This window comes from Papio anubis, chromosome 5 (assembly GCF_008728515.1).
Source record: "Papio anubis isolate 15944 chromosome 5, Panubis1.0, whole genome shotgun sequence".
Classification (NCBI taxonomy): Eukaryota; Metazoa; Chordata; class Mammalia; order Primates; family Cercopithecidae; genus Papio; species Papio anubis.
In genome coordinates, this window is record NC_044980.1 from 4,072,678 (window position 1) to 4,091,141 (window position 18,464).

General features: G+C 41.2%; 1 long non-coding RNA gene across 2 annotated transcripts in view; it reads right to left on the bottom strand.

Annotated features, from left to right (window-relative positions):
* Nucleotides 1-6,334, bottom strand: part of LOC103884918 — a 34,494-nt gene extending 28,160 nt beyond the window's left edge. For both annotated transcript variants that reach the window (XR_002522416.2, XR_002522417.2), the window contains exons 1-2: nucleotides 5,540-6,334; nucleotides 5,042-5,150 (exon numbers count right to left, since the gene is read on the bottom strand). This is a non-coding gene — a long non-coding RNA (uncharacterized LOC103884918). The remainder of the gene's footprint in view (nucleotides 1-5,041; nucleotides 5,151-5,539) is intronic.
* Nucleotides 6,335-18,464: the final 12,130 nt, after the last annotated feature.

An 18,464-nucleotide genomic window follows, 5' to 3' on the forward strand; every position in this document is an offset into this window, starting at 1 on the left:
CCTACACCTATACATATACCTCCAACTACATTTATGTCTATATCTATACCTACACCTATACATATAACTCCAACTACACTTATGTCTATACCTATACCTATACCTATACATCTACTTCCAACTATACTATGTCTATACCTATACCTATACTTACACCTATATCTATACTTACAACTATACCTATACCTCCAACTACACTTATATCTATACTTATACCTACACCTATACATACACCTATATCTATACTTACACCTATACCTATACCTCCAACTACACTTATGTCTATACCTATACCTACACCTATACATATACCTATATCTATACCTAAACTATACGTAAACCTATTTCTATACCTATACCTGCACCTATATGTATACCTATGCCTATACACATGCCTATGTGTGTATCTCTGCCTAAGCCTATCTATACCTACTCCTACACCTATACATATACCTCCAACTACATTTATGTCTATATCTATACCTACACCTATACATATAACTCCAACTACACTTATGTCTATACCTATACCTATACCTATACATCTACTTCCAACTATACTATGTCTATACCTATACCTATACTTACACCTATATCTATACTTACAACTATACCTATACCTCCAACTACACTTATGTCTATACCTATACCTACACCTATACATATACCTATATCTATACCTAAACTATACGTAAACCTATTTCTATACCTATACCTGCACCTATATGTATACCTATGCCTATACACATGCCTATGTGTGTATCTCTGCCTAAGCCTATCTATACCTATGTGTACTCCTACACCTTTCCCTATGTCTATACTTACACCAACACCCATACCTACACCTATGCTATACCTATACAAATCCTATAGCTACTCCTAGACCTATACTTACACCTACATCTACACATACACCTACACCTACAATGATACTTCTACCTATATCTACACCAATACTGACACCAATATGTATACCTGCTGTGCCTGTACCTCCAAGTTACATTTGTTTACACTTACACTTATACCTAAATGTACACCAATATCTATACCTACACTTATCCTACTTATTTTTATACTTTTACCTATACCTACACCTATGCTTATATGTACACCTACACCTATACTTATACCAATCTTATACCTACTTTTGTACCTCTACCTACACCTACATCTACACCTATACCTAAACCTGTACCTACAGGCATGCCTATGCTTGTGTCTCTGCCTAAGCTTATGTATGCTTATGTGTACTCCTACATCTACACCTATACTTACACCTACACCAATACCTGTATCTATAGGTGTGCTTATGCCTGTGTTTATGCCTAAGCCTGTCTATGCCTATGCCTACTTCTGCATCTATACCTATAACTGTATTTCTCTCAAAGGGTTGTTTTGAGGATTGAAAGGAGATTTCAAGATTAGGATACCTAATGCCTCATAATCATTGCCTGAATGTTGGCCTGAAAATGATTTCCTTGCTAGACTTAAAATTGATGGATTTCAATCCCTACTAAGTGGTCATTGTTGGACTTTGTGAAGAATGGGCCATCCAAATGAAGTTTGCAGTGTCTGCCAGTGGCCACAAAACATCCAAGTTCTTGAAAACATCCATTTAAACCAGCTTTGATTTACTTAAGTGAATACTGTGAATCTGTAATACAATATTCTTGTTTACTTTTTTACTTGGCATTGAGTGGCCTGGCCTCATCCTTATCAGGAACAGGTCCCATTCCCCCTCCCGGCCCGTGGGTCAGCTTTAGTGGCCAGAGTGAAAAGCGACAAATTGCTATGAAAAAGGCATATAGCCAGAGGCCTGGAATTCAAAAGGAGCATTTCAACCATGCGCAGCTGGAGAACCCCAACAGGATGGCAAGCAGGGTCAAAGTCCCAGCCCCTGGGCACAGGAAGGAGTGGAAGAGAGGTTCCCAGATGTGGAGGAAGTCACAGTCGCTGAGAGCAGGCCTGTGGATGTGTCTCTTGGGTGGACAGTGAATACGCTGCAGAAATTACAGCAGTCAAACCTTCCCAGGAGCTTGCATATCCACGGAGACTTTTCCAACAACTACTGTGGCTGAGCTTGGGGTAGGATTCTAAAGATACAAAGATAAGTAGAAAATAGTCCAGCCTCTGAACACTTCAGCTCCTCCATGGAGAAATATAGAATGTCCCTATGATATCAGCTGTAGGAGAAGGCCAGATAAAGCTTCTTTCTTAACACCCAGAGATACTGCTTCATCTCAGGGTTGGGCAGAAAAATTCATAGAAGAAGTGACATTTGAATTAGAACCTGAGACCAGGAAGACTTTCTCCAGATGCAGGTGAACAACACTCCTGGAGAGGCACAGCAGAGGCAAAGGTGTGAGGGGCAGGGCTGCAGGCATAGCACACTGACCGCTGATGGAGAAGACAGGAAGGTTAGCTTAAAAGTAACAATAGGCCAGGTGTGGTGGCTCATACCTGTAATCCCTGCACTTCGGGAGGCCAAGGCAGGTGGATCACCTGAGATCAGGAGTTCAAGACCAGCCTGGCCCACATGGTGAAACCCTGTCTCTGCTAAAAATACAAAAAATTAGCCTGGCGTGGTGGTGGGCACCTGTAATCCCAGCTACTAGGGAGGCTGAGGCAGGAAAACCACTTGAACCTGGGAGGCAGAAGTTGCAGTGAGCCGAGATTGTGCCACTGTACCCTAGCCTAGGCAAGAAGAGCAAAACTCCATCTAAAAAAAAAAAAGAAAGAAAGAAATGTAGCAAGGCAACCTGAGGCATCTAGAGTTTAGACTACCCTAAATCTAACCCCTCCCAGTATTGACACACATTAGTAAATGTGCACCTTTTCTAATGAATTTCACTTTCATATGTTCTGAGGTTTACTGAAATGAAGTTACTTTCACAGCTGCATTGTGCAAAGACCCTCAGAATTGCTTATTTAATTGCTCACAATTGCCCATTTAAAATAAAGCAAAAGTATAGTCAAAAATTCTCAGAAATAAAGAAAAAAAGCTGCATATAACAAAACATATAAGATTAACAAAGTGCAAGAGGATGTTTGAGAACCTCTCCTGCTCTGTGCTATAGGGAGGTTCTCCTGAGTCTGTCTAATAATGCATCAATAAGAAGAGTTATTTTCTTTACAAAATATCTTATTTCTGTGCTCAGGTCCCCAGGAACTCCAGTTGTATCACCACTATGTACCCTTTGCATAAATGGATCTATTAAAATGTGCTCAACTCCGCTGCTTTCTATTGTTTTACACATTTGCTCAAATGAGGTTTGAATGAAGAGCACATTTTCTGATATTCATTAAGGATGTTTCCATCTTCTTACATTTCCTTGGCTTAGGCCCATTCCACACCACTGTGCTTGGTTTAGGATTTAGTTATGCTCCCTCAGTACCAATAAATCTGTGCAAAAGATATGCATCTAATTGGAATCTTCTTCGGGATGTTTCCTTGACATTTTAAGAGAGTACAGCTTTCATCCCCAGTAGTGAACATGCTCTCAAAAGCACTGAAGCACATTTCCCTTTGCAGAACAACAAAGGCCCAATTTTCCTTCTGCCTTCAGCTCTATAGGCAGAGGAAAGAGTGTGAAGAGCAAAGGCGTGGAACTATGATCTGTGGCACTCTTCACACAAGCACTCACCCTCCTCACCACAGCTTCGGATATCTCACCCTGTGCCCTCAGCCCTGGTGTCTGAGAGCCGCCATTTTGTTCTTGCCCCTCTGAAAATGAGGAGCTCGCTGTTATTTTCCTTGAATGCTTCTCTGTGAGGTTTAAAGATCAATTGCCCCAGGATGTGTGGACTGTCATCCACACCATTGAAACTAGAAATGCAAACAAGAAATGAACATCTTAGGAGTAACATAAAAGGTGAAAAGTAGATTAGTGAATGGATGTATGGATGACTGAATGATTCAGTCAAATAACTGCAGAGACTTGGGCCCAGGCCACACTTTGAAATTCTAAGTAGATGAGAACACCAACAAATCATTCGGCTATTTGTTCTGGCTAATCATTTCCCCTTCTGAAAAAGGGTAAACATAGACTGAGAATTCTGATGTGGTTTGCAAGTTTATTCCTCAGAGGTAAAATGTGGGATGATGACTATTTTATTATCTCTAATTACTACATTATACCATGTTTAATAAAACAGAGTGTTATCACTTCATGCTTTTCAAAATGTTTCACAACTGTTATCTCACACTATTAAAAAAAAGAGAGGAGAATGAGTTCTGTGTCTTCTTCAATTAATCTTCAAATTTTCATGTGTTAAATTTTCCTTTATTGTATTTTTCTGTTTTATCCAAAAAAATTGGTGTTCCTTTCTTGTGGCAGCAATTAAAAAAATCACCAATTACAATATAAAGTTCCTTTGTTAATTGTCCATAGACATTTTCATCAGGTTTTCAGAACCCATGCTATCCTAATTCAGAAGCTGGACATGGGACAAGCATTACTTCAGCATGCAGAGCACTGCCATAGGAAACAAATAGAAGCAAAGGGGAAAAGCCATAGTGAAACCAAAGTCTCCTCATTAAAACATGATAGAGAGCTCGTTATACCCAACCAGCTTTTACTGCTGTGGCAGCAGCAAATGTGAATGGAAAACACCCAAGACAAGAAGCTGTGTTGCTGGATGTTCTCTGGAAAGAGTTAGACATTGATTAAAGAACCCGCAGGAGCAGGCTGGGAACTAGTCTCAGACATCTTTCCTCTCCTCCAAGTCAGGCCCTCTTCTGAGCAGAAGTGTGTGTGTGTGTGTGTGTGTGTGTGTGTGTGTGTGCTGGTAAGAACCTTGAGCACTCGGCCAACTCCAACCATGGAAGGAGGAAAACTTAAAGTTGGAAGGATCTGGAAGATCATCTGGTGAAATCCTCTCCCATCTCATGCATGAATCACACTACAGTGTCTGACACAGGGCACTTCAGCCTTGGCTTGCATCTACCTCATGATGAGTGGCTCATCACCTGAAGGGGTGGTTTGTAGATGCACAATTCTTATAGCAAAGTCATGATCTGATTCTATTGAAGTGCACCTACTTGTGGCATCATAGACTTGTTCAAGTCGTATCTGTGGAGGTCACCTGTATCCAGGGCTCCTCCAAGGCGGCCTCCAGTCCATCCTCACATCCTCCACTGAGTGCTTTCTCTGTGGGCATGCAGAAGACAGAAGCCACACTGCTTAAGATGTGAGCAGCCAGCCCTGCCCAGCACTGACAGACACTGTCCCATACCCTACCAACCCACGAATGCTTCCATAAATGCACTCTCAGGTTTCCTGAGTTTAGTCTAGAAAAAGTATGTGACACAGTTTGGGTATTTGTCCCCAGCCAAGTCTCTGGTTGAACTGTAAAACTCAAGCTGGAGGTGGTGCCTGGTGGGAGGTGACTGGATCTTAAGAGTGGATCCCTCAAGGCTTGGTGCGGTCTTCATGAGAGTGAGTGAGTGAGTGAGTGAGTGAGTTCTTGTGAGATCTGGTCATTTAAAAGTTTTGTGGCACCGCCCCCCACAATATCTGTCTCCTGTTCCTGTTTTTACCATGCGACATGCTGCTTCCCCTTTGCCTTCCACCATGATTGTAAGCTTTCTGAGGTCTCCCTGGACGCTGAGGAGATGCCAGCACAGGGCTCCCTGTAAAGCAAATTGTGTAAAACTGTGAGCCAATTAAACATTTTTTCTTTATAAATAACCTAGTTTCAGATATTTCTTTACAGCAATGCAAGAATGGCCTAATACAGCATGGAACTCTGATGGCTGGCAATTGTGTGGACAACTATGCCTAAATACCCAGAAACTCCTAACTTCACATCACCCATTTAAATTGAATCCTGTGTATCTTGTTGCAGTTCTCTTCCTTTTTGAAACATTCTGAAGGTCAGTTCTGTCATCTATATCAGCTATCCCTTTGAATTTGCTTCATGTACAAATCTTTTAAATTTTTAATTATAACTTCTATTTTAAATTCACGGGTACATGTGCAGGCTTCTTATATAGGTAAACTGCATGTCACAGGGGTTTGGTGTACAGATTATGCTATCACTCAGGTAACAAGTATAATATTCCAAAGGTATTTTTTCTTATCCTCTCCCTCCTCCTAACCTCCAGTAGGCCCGGTGTATGTTGTTCCCCTCTTTCTGTCCATTTGTTCTCCTTGTTTAGATCCCACTCAAAATTGAGAATATGAAGTATTTGCTTTTCTCTTCCTGCATTAGTTTGCCGAGGATAATGGTCTCTACCTTCATCCATGTTTTTGTAAAGACATGACCTCATGCTTTTTTGTGGCTCTGTAGTTTCCATAGTGTATAAGTACCAGATTTTCTTTATATCATCTTGTTGATGGGCATTTAGGTTGATTCCATGTCTTTGCTATTGTAAATAATGTTGCAATGAACATATGCATGCATGTGTCTTTATGGTAGAGTAATTTATAATCTTTTGGACATATACCCAATAATGCAATTGCTGGGTCAGATGGTAATTGTGTTTCAAGTTCTCTGAGGGATAACGACACGGCTTTCCACCATGGCTGAACTAATTTAGTTTCACCGGCAGTATATATGTGTTCTCTTTTCTCCACAATCTCATCCACATCTCTTATTTTTTGACTTTTTTTTTTTTTTTTTTTAAATTTATTTATTATTATTATACTTTAAGTTGTAGGGTACATGTGCATAACATGCAGGTTTGTTACATATGTATACTTGTGCCATGTTAGTCTGCTGCACCCATCAACTCGTCATTTACATCAGGTATAACTCCCAATGCAATCCCTCCCCCCTCCCCCCTCCCCATGATAGGCCCCGGTGTGTGATGTTCCCCTTCCTGAGTCCAAGTGATCTCGTTGTTCAGTTCCCACCTATGAGTGAGAACATGCGGTGTTTGGTTTTCTGTTCTTGTGATAGTTTGCTAAGAATGATGGTTTCCAGCTGCATAGTCATTCTGAATGGTGTGAGATGGCACTTCATTGTAGTTTTGATTTGCATTTCTCTAATAATGAGTAATGCTGAGCATTTTTTAATATGCTTGTTGGATGCATGCATATCTTCTTTTGAAAATTATCTGTTCATGCCCTTTGCCCACCTTTTAATGGGATTGCTTGTTTGTTTCTTGTAAATATGTTTAAGTTCCTTATAGATGCTGGATAGTAGACCTTACTCAGATGCACAGTTTGCAAACATTCTCTCCCATTCTGTAGGTTTTCTGTTTACTCTGTTGACAGTTTCTGTTGCTGTGCAGAAGCTCTTTAGTTTAATTAGGTCTGATTTGTCAAATTTTGTTTTCATTGCAATTGCTTTTGGAGGCTTCATCATAAAATTTTTGCCAGGTCCTATGTCCAGAATGGTATTTCCTAGGTTATCTTCCAGGGTTTTTATAGTTTTAGGTTTTACAATTAACTCTTTAATCCATCCTGAGTTTATTTCTGTGTATGGTGGGAGGAAGGGGTCCAGTGTCAATCTTCTGCATATGGCCACATGTGCAGATCTTATAAGCATGATTTTTGTGCCTTCATCCAAACCACTGAATAGAAGTTAACACATGATAAAGAGCAAGACCCAACAGCATGCCATTAAGGGTTTCCTCTTGATTGACCCCAATTAATTAGTAGCAGTCTTTGAACAGACTGTTAAGGCAGCTCTGATCTGTTGAACTGTGGCTTCATCTAGTACATGGGAATATCAAAAGGACAGCTACTTGCCAGGTGAAGTGGGAAGCCAGAAACTCACCACGCTATTTGGTATACCAATTGAGAATGCTCCTTAAATCTAAGGATCACTCTTCATTAATCTTTATTTAACTATCACCCAGCAAATAAAGTTGACTAAATACAAAGAGAAAACTAACTGGGCTGGACCTAAAGATCACTGCTCCTTTTCAATTGCTCATTTGCCTGTTAATAATTCCTTCTGAATTACTGTCAGTGATCAATGCTGAACTGACTGGCCCAGCATCTCTGGAATTCATCCTTTTGCCAATTTTGAAATTGGAAAAATATTAGCCTTTTCCACTCATCTGACCCCTCTCTCACAATTTAACATTTTCTCATGGAAAATAACTCCTCTTTCCTATCTGCAAATACTCGAAGGCCCTGTGTTGTGACTCTGGTGGACCTGAAACATTGAAGCTTCCTGGAACATCTGATCTCCTTCTTTCTTGCTGCCCGCCCCCTGCAGTGGAGCAGAGTACTCTTACTAACACGTCTCTGCTGTCAGCCTGAATGTTGTCTTCTGCTCGAAGATGATGGGAACACAATGGTCATCTAGAGGTGCTGCCCTCACTCTGTCCTCTCTGAGTATAATAAATCTTCCCAAGGGTGGGCCTGTCCTTTTCTTTCTGTACTTGCTTTGCTTGTATCAAGTAGTTCCATCTGATGGCTGATAATAAAGTGGTGGATTTCTCAGAAATTGAAAAGTGGAAAGAAGCTTAGGGTGTTGCCTTCCTCACTTTAATTTTCTGGAGAACAAAAGTAAAGTAATAAGTACTAAAGCATTCAGTGCTATGGTCTGTCAGTAATTTGTAAAATAAATAATAGAACCTGAAACACACAGATGATGAGTATATAAATTACATGTTCAAAATTTGAACTTATAAAAGAATCTAGCAGAAATTAAATGCAAAATTTGTGAGTGTTAAATGTTCTGTTTGTTCTCATGGATTTCATTAACTATAGAAAATAACCAACTAATTTAAATATTAATTACAATGATCATTATTAATTGAACTGTAAGTAATAGTTATTTGAAAGTTTTGCTATAATGTTATAAAAGAAAAGTGTCACAATACACAAGAAAAACAATATGTGCATGTTATTTCTGTCTGTGGACATGCATCTCTCAGAGGGACCAAAGCTGGAATAATTCTCTGTGCCAGCTATTTTTCCAAGATCCTGACTTATTTCGAATATCTTTTGGTAATTGGTTCCTATTCTTCTGGCAAGCCACCTGTAAGCTAAGGCAGAAGCTAAGAAGGAGTAAAATGGGTGGAGTTGATATGATTTTAGCATTACTTCATGATACTGTAATGCAAGCTCTTAGCTCCTGAGTCCGCGCATTTTTTCACAGGGCGTGTGGTTGATTTATTAAGGCTATTCAGGTCAAGGAATACGAGTTTTTATTTCATTTAAAATTTAAAAAGAGATTTGTTCAGAGAAATATTGAATTTGGGATATTTATCTATGATTTAAAACAATAATATAAGTCAATTTAAAGTCAGCAATTCTAGTGTAAGACTTATTTGGTTACGAGAAGTATTGGTGCCTATAAGTGAATGATACTTTTGCTTCTATTATATCAATGTAATTTAATTGAACCCAAATAAAGCTAAACCCAAGGCAGGTATGTTATGTCACTTCAAAATTTGAAATTTAATTACATAAAAAAGAATTGGCCTTTTTTTTTTTCTTTTAATGCTTTGGTGCTCCTCTACACCTATGCTATGTGTTAAGGTTGAGCTATGAGGAAATTCTGTTGGAGAGAATCAGCATGGTACCATGCTGTGGCAGCTGCTGGATGGTGGTGTGGACAGTCCTCACCAGGCCTTGCTGCTGATGCTATCCAAATCCAGTGTGTGTGGGGGGGGTGGCGGGGGGTGGTTTGCTCTTCCATGTGTAATCCCAGACCAGTGGCATCAGCACCACCTGAAAACTGGAAGACACCCCGAGATCCCTGAGTCAGAAACTCTAGGAATGGAACGCAGCAATCTTGTCTTAAGAATCCCTCCAGATGGTTCTACTCTATGCTAAAGTTCAGAAACCACCGATCTAGGTCACACTCCCTAGAGACTCAACAATTTTGCTGGAAGCAGCTTAGTTCAAGATCAACACAGGACACATGCCTGTGAAGCACTAAGAAAAATAGAAATGGTGGAATCTGGTTTTTATATACCAAAGACAGGACCAAGTCCAACAGTTTCAATATTCCTTCAAGGCCAGAAAATAATGTCTTACAAATCACAGTTCTGGGTAGGAAAGAACTAAGCACAGCACTGGAGAGGTGACGATGTCCTTCAGCAGTTTACGGTCTCGGGGGATCCTCTAGTACAAACAGCTTCAGGTGATTTTCAAGGTTATCTGTGTTATTAAGAGTCTGCTGAACAAGTTAAGTGTTTTATTGTATGTATTCTAATTGTCCAATGAAGTTTTTTTTTGAGGTTATCTAAATTATCATCAAAATCTGCTAATCTTCAAATAGAGTATTTTATTTATCCCTCATTTTCAAGTCGTTGATTAACAACTAGCTACAACTAACATTGCTTCCAAATGTTTGAAATTAATGAGTCCACAGCAGGGCAGTGCAACCAGAAAGAGGACTCTAGTCAGGCGCACATTGGCTCAAGAACGGTGAGACGATGAGTCAGGAAACCAGAGATGCAGCCCTTCTTGTGTGCTCACCTCTCCCGTGCCTGTGTTCAGACTCACGCAGAAGTTTCCTATGGTAACTTTGCATGTCTGCAGACAAAAAGGACAAGTAAAGGCAGACATGTCTATTTAAACATTTCACAGTTTTAACAGGCATTTAAAACATATACCAAGTCACACATGGCCACTTTAGCTGATGGCTGCTGTATGTGCTGGAGAGTTTATCCATACAGGCTTCAAGACGCAATCTTCCTTCCACCAAGAGTTTATTAGGGATACTTTGTAATATAACACTAAAGACTACTCAAAGAGACTCATGCACTCCCTTCCACATGCCTGAGAGTTTGAGAAATAGACATGCGGCAAGTGAATGAAAAGTCAGTGCTGGAAAGACTCAGAACATGCACAGCCCACCTTCACAATCTGGTCCAAAATAACCATCCTGGTTCAAAGCAGTTGGTGACTGACAGTTTTTACTAGAGGATACCTCGAGACCATAAACTGCTGAAAGACATTGTCACCCCTCAGTGCCGTGCTTAGTTCTTTCCTACCCAGAACTACAATTTGTAAGATGTTATTTTCTGGCCTTGAGGGAATATTGAAGCTGTTGGACTTGGTCCTATCTTTTGCATATATGAAAAACAGATTCCACCATTTCTATTTTCCTTACGGTGTTTCACTCTCATGTGTTCTGCGTTGACCTTGAATTAAGCTGCTTCCAGTTGCATTTCAGTTGCTTGCCAGTTCACGATCTGTACTTCAGCTTCTTTCAGAAAAGGTTACTGGAGCCAAGAAGAAAGTAGTACGAACACTAATGCTGTGGTTCCAGCATCAACAATAGCAAAATCCCTCGTGTTCCCCCAGCTGGGGGATCTCGTGCAAACGCTCTCACAGTGCCCTGTGCTGCTTGTCCACCACATCTGTGATACTGACATTGAATATCTGTGTTTCGACGTGTCTTTTCCACCAGAATGCAAGTGTCAGGAAGACAAACAGCACATATTTTATGTTCTGCACTCTATTTTTCACATCCAGTAGCACATCTAGCATATCGTAGGTACTCAATACATTTTTGTATAAATAGTAAGCAAATACATAATAATGTATACATATACATATATACATCATATATTGATATTACAGCACATATCACATGGTAGTTTTTCGCATTCATTTTCTTGCCTGGGTTTCTTGCTGAGCTGAATAGAATCATTCTTCAACCCACATCTAGTGCAATGCCTGTTATCTAGGGGATAGCAAATTGTTTTATTATTAAGGGATAACTCTTGAGATCCAGGAGTGAGTAAATATGGCCTGAATTCTCATTCTCACGGCTGATGAAGGACTGTTAAATTAACCATTCTATGTTCCAGTGTTCTCATCCATTATACAGACATAATCATATTTATTTTTATTTCCCTAACACATTCTAAGGCTATAGGGAAAAAATGATGGGACAACAGAGTGAGCCTTGAAAACAAAGGCATTATGTGATTCTGTAAAAACAATGAAGCTATTATTTCTGGTCAACTTTTCTCCTTTTGAAATATCTGTCCTATTCTAGTAACTCGGGCAGAATCTGAATAAAATACTCTCCCCATTTTACTGATTATATTCTCTAAGTAGCATTTTCCTTCTTAGCACATGACTAAAAACTATGCAGTGAAAGACAAAGATCTGCCATATAGACCTATCCTGTTTCGATTTCTTCTGCAGATGTTTCAATACTACTTAGAGTGTCCCAAACCCAGAGGACTTATCCTCAGTCACCTGTGATTCCTTTTGCAGCCAAAATGAGAATTAGTCTCCCTAGAAGCCCACAGAGGAGGTGGCTGAGGGGCCATGAGAAATGCAGCATGTGATGGTTAATTTTATGTGACAACTTGGCTGGGCCATGAGATTAAACATTACTGTGGGTAGGTCCATGAGGGTGTTTCTGGATGAAGTTAATATTTGAATTGTTGCAGTGAACAGAGCAGACTGCGCTCCCCAGCACGGATGGGCCTCATCCAATCCATGGAGGGACTGAATGGAACAAAAGGGCTGAGTAAGAAAGAATTTACTGTTTTCCTGCCTGAATGTCTTTGAGCTGGGACATTGGTCCTTTACTGCCTTTGGACTCAGACCTGGACTGAAACTTACACCATCAGCCCTTCTGGGTCTGCAGTTTGCTGGATACAGATCTTGTTACTTCTCAACATCTTTAATTAAATGACACAATTCCTCTGGGGAACCCTGACTAATACATGGTGCGTGGAGAACCTCAACATCACTAAAACCCTCATGGTGACCACAACTTCCCACCCTGATGTCCAACTCCAGGAGCAGAGAATATCCTACAGTAGTTGCAAATTAATAAGAATTAAAAGGCCTTTTTTACCCATAACCTGATTGCTGGGCCACATATTGATGATTGAAAACACCCACCCTGTTATGTATCTTCTCACCAAGGTGATGAAGACCAGGATGACAGAGAAATCGTAATCATAGAGGTAGAAACAGAGGACATATTTGAAAAAAAAATCACACATTAAACAATGTGGGATGAGTCTGAGGAGGGTTGAGGTGGAGAAGTGTAAACCCATATAAGCCATTTAGAAAAGCAATGCTGGGCACCACCTTCTTGCCACTGCCTTAACCACATTCAGGCACCTCTCCTTTCAGAAGCATTGCTGGAGTGTGATCAGTCCTCCAGTCCACAGCCTCTTCTGGGCTGGAATGGTGAGAACATATACCAGGTCTAAAGCCAAGCTTGCAATAGGAATTAGACAAATTCAAAGAACTAAGAACGTCAACATGATCTTTTCATGACACTTTGGAATATAAAGTAAGTCATGCCCAGACATATTGTGCTCTGCAGTGGTGGCACCACGGCGAAGGTGCTCCCTTTCCCTTGGGAGGAGATGAGTCATCCTCCGCCTCCAGTCTATGGCACTGCTGAGCCTCGAAGCATCCATTTGCAATTTCTATGCTCTCGGGGGTATTCTCCCACCTAGTGCATGATACTTATAAATGGAAAGGTACAGAGAGTTGTGTAGCCAAATTGCAAGCATAGGAATATTGGTGTAAAACAGAAGGTATAAAGAAATAAAGCCTCTTTCTATCTCCAGTAATTGTGATTTAACTACTTTCTTTTTTGAGACAGGGTCTTGCTCTGTCACCCAAGCTGAAGTGCAATGATGCAATTGCAGCCTCAACCTCCTGAGCTCAAGTGATCCTCCTACCTCAGCCTCCTGAGTAGCTGGGACTATAGGTGCATGCCACCATGCTTGGCTCTATTTTTTTGTAGAGACAGGATCTTGCTATGTTGCCCAGGCTGCTCTTGAACTCATAGCTTCAAGCAATCCTCCTGCCTCGGCCTCCCAAAGTGATGGAATTACAAGTGTGAGCCACTGCACCTCACCTAACTATTAATACTTCCTTGATAGAAAGAAGTTGAAAAGATAGCTCTTGCTAAAAGAATGAGGGAAAGGGTCTGCAGCTCTAAAATCTAACTCTAACAGCAAACTTCATGAGATGAAACCAGGCTTCTCACGAGTCTGAGAATGGCAGTAGCTGAAGTCAGCCCGGAACTGTGATTTCCTGTTGAATGTGGCAGCTCAGATCATGGTGTGCTGAAAGATTGCTTGGCATCAGAGGTATTCAGGGTGGGTTCCATACAAGCACCATAAAATAATAATAATAGTAAACATCAGTTATTTTAAACCTGACAGTGAGTGGTACTCAGCCTGGAATCAGAATAATCCTGATGAGTGTCCCAACTATGTGAAGAGAACCTCAGGGCATAGCTGGACAAAGTACACAAGTCAAGAGAAAGCCGAGCTGCTCTGCAGTCCGGAGCATGGGGAGTGCCGGAGGAAGTCTGGGGATGAAGAGGGGCAGGAAAACGGAGGCGTGGCCAATTAGAGGAGGCTCCTCAGAGGCTGCTGGGATGAGGAGTGACAAAAGACCAGCAGCAGTGGCCAGTTAACCGAGAAGGGGTAAATGTCCCATGGAAGTCACTTGGTATGGTAATGGCAGAAGATCTCTGAATGAAACAAGGTTTAGTGCTCATTCTTAAGAAGTTTCGTGTATTGTCCTAGATATTGAACATTGCTGCTGCTCCCAAAACGTTCCTACTAACAAACATCTTACATATGGACTGTTTGAGGTATTGAGATCAAAGAGAATGACTTCTGTTTCGCAGACTGTGAGAGGAGTAAAGAAGAGACCAGGTGCCTTGAGAAATACAGAAGGGAGATGAGAAGGAAAGAGGCCTGAGTTTCTCAAACCCTGCACATTCCCAGAAATGACTATTTTCAGGACTGACCCTTCATTAGTTCTTGGGAAGCAAACTCTGAATTCTGGAATGTTCTGCCTGGGAAGAATGTTTTTGTATGTGGCTGAGGCCTTGGGTCGCATGGCACCAGTTGAACAGGTTGTTAATGCTAGCAATATGATTTATGCTGAGTGCCTAATTCTGCTCTGGAAAACTGGAATCTGAGTATCTGACTCCAGTCATATAAATGCTTCAGGTCTGTAGGACTGGCTCCCAATAAGAACCCTGGACACAAAGGCTCAGGTTAACTTCCTGGACACCAACACTCAGGTGAGCTGTATGGAAACCAATGCTCAGGTGAGCTTCCTGGATGCCAAGGCCCAGGTGGGCTTCCTGGACTCCAAGGCCAGGTGATGTTCCTGGACACTCAGGCTCAGGTAAGCTTCTGTGGTTGGTAAGAGTTCGCATACGCTGTTGCACAATATTGGGAGAATTAAGCATGTCCGTGGGACTCCACTGTGAGAGGATGCCTGGAAGCTCTATTCCTCTGCTGGAATAATTCCTATTCCTTTGCTGTAATAAACTGTAACTGTAAGTATAATAGCTTTTATGAATCCTGTAGGTCTTTCCAGTGGATCATAGAAGCTGAGGATGGTCTTGGGACCCCCCAACACAGAGAGGGAGAAGTCAACTGGTATAGGATAACAGCTTAAGGAAGAACAAACAAACAAACAAACAAAAAAACAGGAAAAGGCCACTTGTGCAAATCCTATGGGATAACTGTAAAGAGAAATGATTTCCACTGTCTGGAAGTTTCAGCCTTTATTTTCCAAAATAAAAAATGGACAATCTTATACAAAAGATAATTGGGGCAGAAATAATTGTATGTATTCTTTCCTCCTTTTCTGGTCTAGATTTGTCTTCATTTATCAACTTTAAGTGTTATTTTGTCATGTTATGTTGAATCCATTTTTGTTAGCTATGTGACATTATTTTTGTAAAAAGGTTGGAGGTGCAATCATTAGTCAATGTTTCAAATTAATATCTTGCCAATGGCTCTTGTGACCCAAATCAAGTAAATACGACCTAAGAACATGTCACTTGACTTTGTCATATATGCCCACCACCACAGCATGCTTCCAAGAATCCCGAAAATCCCACTGTCACAAAAAAACAGCAATGTCGGCTCTCTCCGGTATCTTATTTTTCTTTCCAGCTTAAAAGTGAATTGGGTTTACTACCTACATGACTGGCTTTACCCACTTCTTAGACCCTGATTCTGTAGTCACACTTGAACTGTTCTGCTCAGTCTCTTCATATCTAAATAAGGGCAGACATGTGGATTCTGGAGTGGGCTGCACTGATTGACCAACTGCAGGTTGAACGAACTTCTCTGTGGATCCATGGCCTCTCTTTGACAGACAGACAAATAAAGAACAAATGTACCACCAGCAGTTCTAAAGAGGCTTTTTTCCAATTATAGCATATTTTTAATATGTCTGTGCTTTATGAATCATTCCTTTGAAGTCATCCTAGTGTTTTGTTTTGTTGGGTGCTTTTTATAAATTGATGACTATAAGCTAGTATTTATATTATTTAACAAATCTATTTTGTATGTGTCTATTTGCTTTGTTGTTCAGCACACTGTTTAGTCCGAGAATCCACAAGCACAAACTGTTACATCAGGATAAAAGTTCCTTACAACCTGGCCTGGGGTTGGGAAGTGCCTCGTAATGCCTGACTCATTAATGCAGTCTATACATGATTGTCGAGAGGTTTACAGATGGTGCATATTTTTGCCAGCCTCCCCTTTCTAGATACACTAACTAATGTGGACTTATTATTTTCTGCCAGCTAAGCACGCAGCCTTGGTTGGTTCCAGGTGGGAAAGTAGTTGGTGATTCAGTGGGGCCTCATTGTAGATCAAAGGCAGACTCTCTACTGGGAAAATATGTGTTGTTTGCAAAAGCTCCAGAAAAATCAAGACAATTCTCACAGAAACAGAGCACTGTTTACAAATACATTCCAGAAATATATGAGCTAGGTCGGACATTTTAAAAATATTTTTTTCAGTAGAATACTTTTAAAACTTCAGTGGGCCTCTCAGACATCTATCCTGCTTTGCCAAGCCAAATATGAGGCTTTCCGTGCAATCCTGCAGCCCTGCAGGGGCTTTTCCATGCATCCCTGCAGTAAAATTTAAATTTGGTCTCTTTTTGCTCTCTCTTTTAATTGCAAGAATAAAATTACTCAAGAATAAGTTATGCAAATTGGTGACAGCTACTTCTGTCAGGGACTAAGCCCTACATTCTCTTACAGTAGGTATTTATTGCACTTGGTTGATTTAGCAGATGACCTCATGGGCGAAAGAGACTCTAAGTGTCATTCAGCCCACATTTCTGAACATACAACTAAAGAAACCAGAACAAAAGCTGACTGAGGCTTTTGCACAAGAGTATGCTGTTTGTGAGGATGAGGGATGAGGTTCAAATTAAAACTAGGTGTGTCAGGCTGGCTAGCTGTTCACCGATCTGGCCATTTTCTTCCTCAGCACACAGTGACATGGCATTTTATGGGTCCCTGGAGGTGAGATGTGACCTGTAAGGTAGGTACATGGAGGTGCTTTGGTCAGGAATAGGCCGAGGCAAACATCCAGGCCAGAGTGACTCAGCAAGTTTAGGGTGCAGGCACATACTCCACTTGTTACATAACCTGTTTGTGTAAGTCCATACTTGCCTCTGAGCTACTATCTTCTGAAAAAGGTGTGACTGCCTTGCTGACACTGTAGGGGCTCGGCTTGCACTTGTGGGTCTTGAAAGAAGAGGGTCTGGGTTCAGGCGCATCTGGTTCACTCCAGTACCTGCTCCACGCACATGCTTCGGCTGGTGGTAAATGTTGCTGAGGTCAGTAGAAAGAGAATTCCAAAGTGGGTATAGCATTTATAAAAATTGACTCCCTCTCATTGGACAGATGACTCTCTCTGTACGGCGCCCAGAAAGAGAGTAACGCTACTGACCCATGTAAGGGTGATCAAGTTGCCGTGAAGACAGGTGAGGGGAGCCAGGAACTGGCTTGTGCCCAGAGAGAAAAAGAGTTAAGCTGCTGACCCTGAAGGCAAGAAAGAGCCGGCTGTGCAGCTGTGTGTGGGAGCAGCTGGAGCAAGCAGCCAAGAGAGCAGACAGTGAGAGAAAGCTGCTGATGGGAGAGCTGCTGCTAAGAAAGCTGGTGAATAAAACCTTATTCACCTGCCTACAGCCCCCTGAGTGTTCTCTCAGCTATCTGCCCATCCACCCACTCCCCTTCAGACCTCAGTTGGGGCTAAACCTGACCCTGAGCATGACATTTGGCGTAGTTGTGGACCTAACAGACCACATAATTGACCGAGCTCAAGCCAATGGATGTGAACATAGGTAATACCCAACTCTTTATGTTCTTCAAAGACCTACCCACGAGACCTCTCTAGCCAAGACTTCATGTTCTTCCTTTATCTGCTGACTTACAGCAGACAAGCACGCCACCTTGGAAGTCATGAGCTATTACAAGACGAAGAAGTACGTATTGCATGGGGAATTGTCATTGCATGGGGAAAATTGTCATTGCGTAGTCACAGCAGACAAGCATGCCACCTTGGAAATCATGAGCTGTTACAAGACGAAGAAGCACGTATCTCCAGTCATTGCATGGGGAAAAGCTACCCACACACCAGGAACATTGTTTGTATTTTACATGAGAGAACAAGTAATAAACATCTACACAAAAATAAGCTGCAACCTATGAATTCAAAAGACAACAACTACAATAAACAGAGTATAATAAATGAGCTGCACTGGAAAAGCAAAACCAAATAAGCC